The following is an 8,394-nucleotide window of genomic DNA, read 5'->3' as shown; positions in this document are numbered from 1 at the left end:
GTCCAGTGGCCTCCCTGTTTTAATATTCTTGCTTCATTTTCCACTCCAAATTGGAACATTTACAGGGGTGACTTGCCCCTTAGCTAGGACATTCTGTATTCAAAAATCTCAGCCACCTCCAATTTCCCCCCTTTGAATGATAACTAGAATGTTAGACATTCAGTGTTCCAAGGACCTTCCAAGATATTAGATTTTTGGTTCTAAGACCATACTGTCCTGTGATATCATAAACTGGTTTTTTCTTTCAGCTTTTGGATTATTGTTACAATGCACATGTATGTATTATTGATAAAATGATTCCAAAACATGTCTTCTCCCTTATAAGTCATCTCTAAGTAACACCTTGCTTTTGTGACCAAAAATACTCTACATTGATAATTATTAATAGCAATAATAATAGCAGTCTTTACCAAAGAAGGAACTTCATGGAATTGCATTTGTTTTGGTGTGTAGGTTTTTGGATTTGTGGGATTTTTTTCAAGCTAGCAAAAATATAGACAGTACTTTCACCATATCCTTTTGGCTCTGTGGTTGAGGATGTGAGATTTTTTTTAAACCATCACTACTGGGAACAAATTATTAAATCTCATACAAAAGAGCTACTTTATTCTTGTTTTTTTAAATATTAACTAGCACTTATTAATATTTTAGCCTACTAAGAATAAATTGCCATTTATGAGATTTTCCATTCTAAGGCCCCTTCCAGTGCTGATGATGCTCTCAACAGCCCTCCCAGGTATCAAATCTGGTAGATTTCAGAGCACTTCAAGATCTGACTTTTTGTGTTCTAAGGGAAATCCTCACTCTGACATCTCTTCTTCCAAGTGCTCTCCTAACCCTCTCATCATCTTCTTCATGGCTATTCTCAGGCCTGACATTTTGTGTGCTAAAATCCCGCTGCCTCAGAACATCTCCAACTCTCTGTTCTAGTCACTCACAATTGTGGCTTTGTAGCTTCTAGACTCTCATCCATCTCAGGATTCTAGATTAGAAATTTCCTTCAAGCTCAGACATTCTAGGTTCTAAGTGCCTTCTCCCCATCTGATATTCTGGCTTCACTTTCCACTCACATTTGAGATATTCAGAGGTAGGACTTAAATCCTAGCTAGGAAATTCTGTATTCTAAACCCTTAGTCGCCTCCAACTTTCTCCCTTGAATGGTACCTGAAAACCCAGACATTCAATATTCTAAGGACAATCCAAGACATGTCATTTTTATATCTAAAGAAATACCTTTGTGCAAGCTATAAGGTTTCTGGTTTTTGTTTTTTGGGGGTTTTTTGGATGATCAGATTATCATTACAATGCACATATTTCTTTCTGATAGGTCAATTTTGAAACATAAATCTTCTCAAGTCCTCTTTATATAACAACTTGTTTTTGTGGCTAAAAATACTCTATATTACTTATCAATAACAGTAATATTAACAGAACTCTTTAGCAAGGAAGGAACTGCATGGGATTGCATTATTCCTGTGTGAAGTTTTTTTAAAAATTTTTCTGTTTTTTTTGACTGGCCAAAAGATTGACATTACTTTCACCATATGTTTTGGCTCTGTGGTTGAAGATGCGAGATTTTTATTTTTTGTTAAGGCCTCAAATTATCAAAGTCACATACAAATTGATTTTCTTCTTTTTTCATTTACCCAGAACCAGTCAATATTTTAGCGCACTAATAACATATGTGTTTATTTCACCCTTGCCACTTATATTTTGCATTCTAAGGCCCATCCAGAGTGGATGATTTGTGTTCTCAGAGCCCTCCCAGCTATGATGCACGAAAGTTTTTAGAACACCCCAACAAGATCAGACCTTCTGTGTTCTAAGGGGTCTCTCCCTCTGATGCCTCTTCTAAGTATTTTCCTACCTTTCAAACTCTCTTCTGCATAGCTACTCCAAACTCTGATATTCTGTGTGCTAAAATTCCACTTTCTGAAAACGTCCATTCCCAGCCTCTGAACTTTACCTCTCTCTTATTTAGTCCCTCACAGTTTTGACTTTATAGTTTCTACTGTGTCTTACAGCTCAGTATTCTAGATTTGAAATTTCCTTTAAACTCATACATAGGGACAGCTAGGTGGTGTAGTGAATAGAGCTCTGGCCTTGGAATCAGGAGGACCGGAGTTCAAATCCAGCCTCAGACACTTAATACTTACTAGCTGTGTGATCCTGGGCAAGTCACTTAATCCTGATCGCCTCACCAAAAAGCAAAAAAACAAAAAAAAAAACAAAACCATAAATTCATACATTTTATTTTCTAAGTATCTTCCCTCATCTGATAGTCTGACTTTGCTTCCCATTCCAAAATGGAACTTTCAGATGTGGGACTTAACCTCAGAGTTAAGAAATTCTGTGTTGTAAGCTCTTGGCCACATCCATGATTCCCCCTTATTATATTTGTGATCTTTTTGATTCTAAGGCCTCTTTCAGAGCAGCACATGATTTATGTTCTCAAACCACCACCCTACCCCTTCCCCCAATATGGATCTAAAGAAACTCTACTGTGATTTGTAATTTTTTTCTTCAAGTTTTTTTTTTGCTTTTTAGCATTGGACTATTACGAACTTCTCATCTGTGACACCTTTGGTTCTAAGACCACATCCTCCTATAATTTTTAATTTTATATTTTTTTTACTTTTTATTGATTATGTTATTGTTATTATAATGTACATGGGTATTACAGATATACTGATTTTTTAATTTTTTTTTAGATATACTAATTTTTGAAACATATGCTGTGTCCCTTTTAATTCTTCTTTATGTAATACCTTATTTAGTGGCCCAAAAGACTCTATATTCTTTATTATTAATTGCAATATTAATAGCAGTCTGTTCCAAAGAAGGAAATACGTGGAATTGCATTTCTTTCTGAGTGCCAGTATTTTAGGTTTGGGGGATTTTTATGTAGCAAGTCAAAAATAGTACTTCCACCATACCTTTTTGGCTATGTGGTTGAAGATGTGATTTTTTTTTAAAAAAGCACCACCCCCAGTCTAATCTATAACTAATTGTAATAAATTATTAACCTCATAGGAAAAGTCTACTTTCTTCTTAATTTTTAAAAATTAATTAGAACTGGCCAATATTTTGGCCACTAAGATGTAGATTTAAATAAATCATTGCCATTTCTGGTATTTTCTATTATGAGCTCCTTCCAAGGTTGATGATCTATGTTCTCAGAGCTCTTTTTAGGCCACTTCAAGTTCCAACCCTTTGTGTTCTAAGGTCTCTCTCTGCTCTGATAGCCCTACTTCTAAAATGCTGTCATAGCTCTTTCATTCTCTTCTCCATGACTACTTCCTGGCCTGATATTGAGTGCTAAAATTCCACTTCTTCTGATCATTTCCATTCTCAGCTTCTGATTTCTTCTTTTTCTCAATTTTTTTTTACTTTATTAAAATACTGAATTTATTTCACATGTATACTTTGTCTCCACACCATTTCCATTTGTCTGACCACCACTACTGCTATGCCCTATCATAATATTCCATACATACTTAAATGAAGCAAAGGGTGGAGGTTCCATCTATGAAAATTAAATGGGCATTTTGGACAACACATTCTTGCAAAGTAATCTGAAGGACATTTATCCAACACAGTAGGGAAAGTTCTCACTCTGCATTATAAAAAGGAAAGCCAGATATCAACTATTACAGAAATAAGACAGAAAGTTTCAACTGTTACAGAAATAAGACAGAAAATTTTTAACAAACTGTTCAAACTTATTTTCTTAAAGAGATTTCCTCCATGGCCAGAGATCTTGAATAGCCTCCTGATCAGATGTCCGGAAACAATTCTTTACAAAGTTGATGAATTTGCCTTCCACTTTTGGGAGGGAACCACTCTTTTCAACGCTTGCCTGCATTTTTGTTTTAATATCCTCTAGAGAAGTGGGTCCTTTCGGAGTCTCGGGAGTCTTGTCCTGCTTTTTGAAGGATTTTTGACCTTTTGATTTTGGTGTGGACGGTTTTAAATTTTTTCCATTCTGGTTTGATTTTTGTGCATTTTTTGCTGCAGTATCACAAACAGATTTCTTCAGTGGAGGAATCTTTTCTTCACTTTCCTCATCTTCAAAGTCATCATCATCAACATCTTCATCATCATCTTCATCTTCTTCAGATAGTTTTACCTTTCTCTATGGAACCTTGCTACCAACTCCAGGAGCAGATCATTTGCCAGACATATTTAAGAGTTTCATATCATCCTCTTCGTCATCTGATTCTGCATCTTCCTCCAGCGCTACCAGGTGCTGGTCCCTCACATGTACAGGTCCTGAACCACATTTCAACCACAAAACCACTGGTGGTGTAATTTCAAAGCCATCTAGAGAAATCGTAGGTGCACGGACATTTTCAAAGATGCCAGTGTTACTTTAATCGGATTGCCTTCATAGTTCAGTGCCTCTGCTTCAACAATATGCAATTCATCATTTGCACCAGCTCCTAAACTCACAGTCCTCAATGACAACTGGTGCTAATTTTCATCATTGTCTACCTTAAAATGATACTCTTTGTCAGCCTTTAGTTCACAACCAAAGAGAAAATTCTGGGGCCAGAAGGTGCTCATATCCATTTCCATTGAGTCCTCCACTTCAGCAGCAATACTGAGGTGAGCAGAGCAGTGGGGAGAGGAGAGTAGTGAGGCAGAAGAAAAGAATGGCTCTGGCTCCTGAGGGGCTCTGCTCAGGACGGAATCACACCAAGAACTTCTCAGTTCTAAAGACCCTCCTCAATCTGATATTGAGGTTCTAAGGCCTCCTCCATTTCAGGATTCTGGATTTAATATTTCCACTAAACTTAAACATTCTCTGTTCTAAATGTTCTTCCAGATCTTACCTGCCTTCTCTGTCCAATTTCAAGTTTTGACATTCAGAGCTGCAACCTCCATCCTACCTTGTAAAGTTCTATATTCTGTGTTCTCTGTGCCTTCCAATATTCTTCCCTGAAAATCATCTTGAAGGCCAGACATGTTGTGTTCTAAGGGCACTTCTAAAACTGTAGTTCTAGTTTTTAAAACCAAAACATCCTCAGATATGCAAAGGTTCATTTATACATTTAACTTTTTGAATTTTATTGATTTCAGCACACTTGGCTTCTGCCTTATTAAAATGACTTCAAAGCACACATCCTCTTCCTTTTAATTCCAAGGACCTAACACCTACTCCCCCCACCACTTCCTGCCCAACTTCACAAAATACTCCACTATCATTATCATTAAGAGGGATATTAACACCTGTCTTACTTGATGAAGGGACTGCAGGCTGTTACAACTTTTTCATTTCTTTTATAGATTGCATTGTTTTGGTGTGCCTTTGGGGGTTTGTTGGTACAGAAAAAAATAAACAGAACTTTCATCATACCCTTTTGGCTCTGTGGTTACAGATGTGAGATTTTTTTAAAGCATCAATAGTTGGTTAAGCTATATTAAATTGGAATAAATTATTAATCTCATGAAAAATCTGTATTCTTTTTAAAAAATTACCTAGAACTGGTCAATATTTTGGTACTCTAAGAATATGTATTAAAATAAATCCTATCCATTTATGATATTTTCCATTCTAAGGACCCTGCCAAAGCTGAGAATTTATGTTGTCAAGAGAATTTCCAACTATCCCCACGATTGTTTTTAGGATATTCCATCGTCTGACATTTTGTATTCTAAGAGATCTCCTTGCACTAATGTCCTTACTTGGAAATGCTTTAGTTACTCTCTCATTTCCTTTCCCATGGCTACTCCAAGTCCTGACATTCCATGTGGTGAAGTCCCACTGCTTCTGACTATTTCCATTTTCCACTTCTGAACATCTCCCACTCTCTCTGTGCTAGTCCTTCACAACACTGACATTCTACCTTATGCTGCCTCATCCAGCTTAGGATTCTGGAATCAAAATTTCCTTCCAGCTCAAAAATTCTACATTTTAAATACCCTCCTTGGTCTAAAATTCTGGCTTCACTTCCCATTTTAAATAGGACATTCACAGGCAGGAATTACCCCAAGCTAGGAAATTCTGAATTCTAAATTCTCAGCAACTTCCAACATTCTGCCTCATAAGGTACCTAGAAGGATTACATATTATTTAGTGTTCTAAGGACCTTCCCAGCCCTGATAGATTTTGTTTTAAGGCTGCACCCTGCTGGTTGATTGGTTTTTGTCCTTTGTGCTCAATGATGACCAAAATGACTTCACTATGTTGGGGTCAAGATACAATGTATCTGACTATGGCTGATCAGATCAATATGAGCTCAGGAGGCTCTACCACAGGTCAGGAACAAATAGTCCATATGAACATTTGGAGTGGAGATGCCTCTCAATTTAAGCATCTCACATTTATTTTGAGTTATTTCAATTCTTCTTTGCTCATAAAGCACAGCACCTTTGTTGCCATGGGCACACCATGCCTCTGTCTCCTATGTCTAACAATTGATTCCAAAGTTCTTCCGAGAGACCTTGAGAGTGTCCTTGCATTGCTTCTTCTGACCTGTGTGTGAGCTGTTGCCTTGTGTGAGTTCTCTGTAAAATAGTTTTTTAAGCAAATGTACATTTGACATTGGAACAACGTGGCCAGCTCATTGGAGTTGTACTTTCTGCAGTAGAGTTTGAATACTTGGCAGTTCAGTTCAAGAAAAAATCTCAATACACCTTATCTTGCTAGGTGATCTTCAGACCCTTTTTAAGACAATTCAAATGGAAGCGATTCAGCTTCCTGGCATGGCGCTGGTATATAGACCAGGTTTCATAGGCATACAACAATGAGGTCAGCATAGCAGCTCTGCAGACCCTCAGTTTGGTAGGCAGTCTAATATTACTCTTCTCTCCCATGCTTCTTCAGAGCCTTCCAAACACTGAGCTAGGCTGTACCTTGCTATGATCTTGAAAGATTTCTTTAAATTTTTTTTAATTTATTGGATATCACTACAATGGACTTGTGCCTTGACAATATGATGTTTCTGAAGTATAAGTATTATTCCATTTAAATACTCTATATGGAACAACTTAATTTTGGTAAAAGACTTTATATTATCATTAATATTCATAAAAATAGCAATCTTTCCCATAGAAGGAACTGTATCAAGTTATGTTTGATTTCATTGGAAAGTTTTACTTTATAGGGGTATTGTCTTGATTGGCCAAAAAATAGGCAGTACTTTCACTGTACCTATTTGACTGTGTGATTGAGAATATGAGATTTAAAAAAAAAATTATTACCAATGGGTAATATAAATTAAGCCAAAATAAATGATTGATCTTATTAAAAAGATCTGCTTTTTTTTTGTTCGTAAAATTAACTGGAACTGGCCAATATTTTTGTCCATTAAAAAGATTTACATGAAAACTGATACTTGCCATTTATGAAATTTCCTATTCTACAGCCCCTTCCAGAGCTGATGATTTATATTCTCAGAACCCTTTCAGTTCTCACTTAGGATAATTTGGAGGCCCCTCCACATTCTGACCTTTTGTCTTCTAAGAGCTCTCCTACCTGTGGTGTCCATTTTAAGTCTTTAATACAGAACTGCTTTTTTTTTGACCCAAAAGTCACTGTATTATCATTCATAGAAATAACTACAGCAAACTTTTACATAGAAGGAAATGCATGGAATTGCATTTGATTCTGTGGGAAAGGTTTTAGTTATTGGGGGAGATTATTTTATTTTAAATATATATTAATTTTTTTGTTAATATTTCCTAATTGGTTAAAAATTTTTTTAACATTCTTTCTTTTTCTAATTTTGAATTCCAAATTCTCTCCCTCCTTCCCCTTCCCTACCCCTTGAGAAGGCAAATAATAGGATGTCAATTACACATGTGAAGTCATACAAAACATATTTCCATAATAGCTATGTTGCAAAAGAAAATATACACACATATACAAAACAAGAAAAAAGAGAAATTTTAAAAAGAATGTTTCAATATGCTCTCAGAGTTCATTAGTTTTCTCTTTAGAGGCGGATAACATTTTTCATCATGGGTCCTTTGGAATTGTCTTAAATAATTGTCTTTATCAGAGTAGGTAATTATTTCACAGTTGATCATTGTTACAATGTTGCTGTTGCTGTTGATAAGGTTCTCCTGGTTCTGCTTATTTCACTTTGCATCAGTTCATATAAGACTTCCCAGGTTTTTCTGAAACCATCCTGCTTGTGATTTCTTGTTCAGCCATTCCCCAAGTGATGGGCATCCCTTGAGTTTCCAATTCTTTGCCACCACAAAAAGAGCTGCTATAAATATTTTCTGTACAAAGTGGTCCTTTTCTATTGTGGGGGGGGTGGGATTATTTTGGTAGTGTTGCAAAGAAACAATATTTTCACTCTACCCTTTTGGTTGTGTGGTTGAGGATGTGATATTTCTTTTTTGAAAGCATCACCACTGGGCTAATCTATAATAAATTGTAAT

General features: G+C 36.2%; 1 pseudogene; it reads right to left on the bottom strand.

Annotated features, from left to right (window-relative positions):
* Positions 1 to 3,684: 3,684 nt before the first annotated feature.
* Positions 3,685 to 8,394, bottom strand: part of LOC114028553 — a 30,103-nt pseudogene continuing 25,393 nt past the window's right edge.

Source organism: Vombatus ursinus, unplaced genomic scaffold, assembly GCF_900497805.2.
Source record: "Vombatus ursinus unplaced genomic scaffold, bare-nosed wombat genome assembly UNPS02014886.1, whole genome shotgun sequence".
Taxonomy (NCBI): Eukaryota; Metazoa; Chordata; class Mammalia; order Diprotodontia; family Vombatidae; genus Vombatus; species Vombatus ursinus.
The sequence above is the reverse complement of the archived record's forward strand: the minus strand, read 5'-3'. Positions and strand labels throughout refer to the sequence as shown.